We start from the raw sequence: 404 nt of genomic DNA on the forward strand, positions 1-404 counted from the left end.
TTTTTTTGTGGTTTGGTTTTGTACTTAACCCTGTTTCTTCACTCCATTATAAGAGTAATGTATGCTCATTGTGTGAAACTTGAAAACTGTGAAAAATAGCAAAGATGGAAAAAAGACCACTCCTTCAGAATATGGCTACTGTTGTTGACATTTGTATTTCCTTACACTTCTTTTCCTGCCTACCTGCATATGCACAGATACAGACATTTCATCTTTACATAGCTGAAATCTACCACATATAATCTCTATCTTTTGTGATCTAACATTAGAATGGTTTTTAATAATAGCAGACAGTTATTATTGTTAACACATCCTTACATTAATCTTTTTTACTGAACTATAAACATTTTAATATGTATTTAAAATTGTGGCAAAATACCTACATAAACATAAAATTTGCCACT

Source organism: Ictidomys tridecemlineatus, chromosome X (assembly GCF_052094955.1).
Source record: "Ictidomys tridecemlineatus isolate mIctTri1 chromosome X, mIctTri1.hap1, whole genome shotgun sequence".
NCBI classification, from domain to species: Eukaryota; Metazoa; Chordata; class Mammalia; order Rodentia; family Sciuridae; genus Ictidomys; species Ictidomys tridecemlineatus.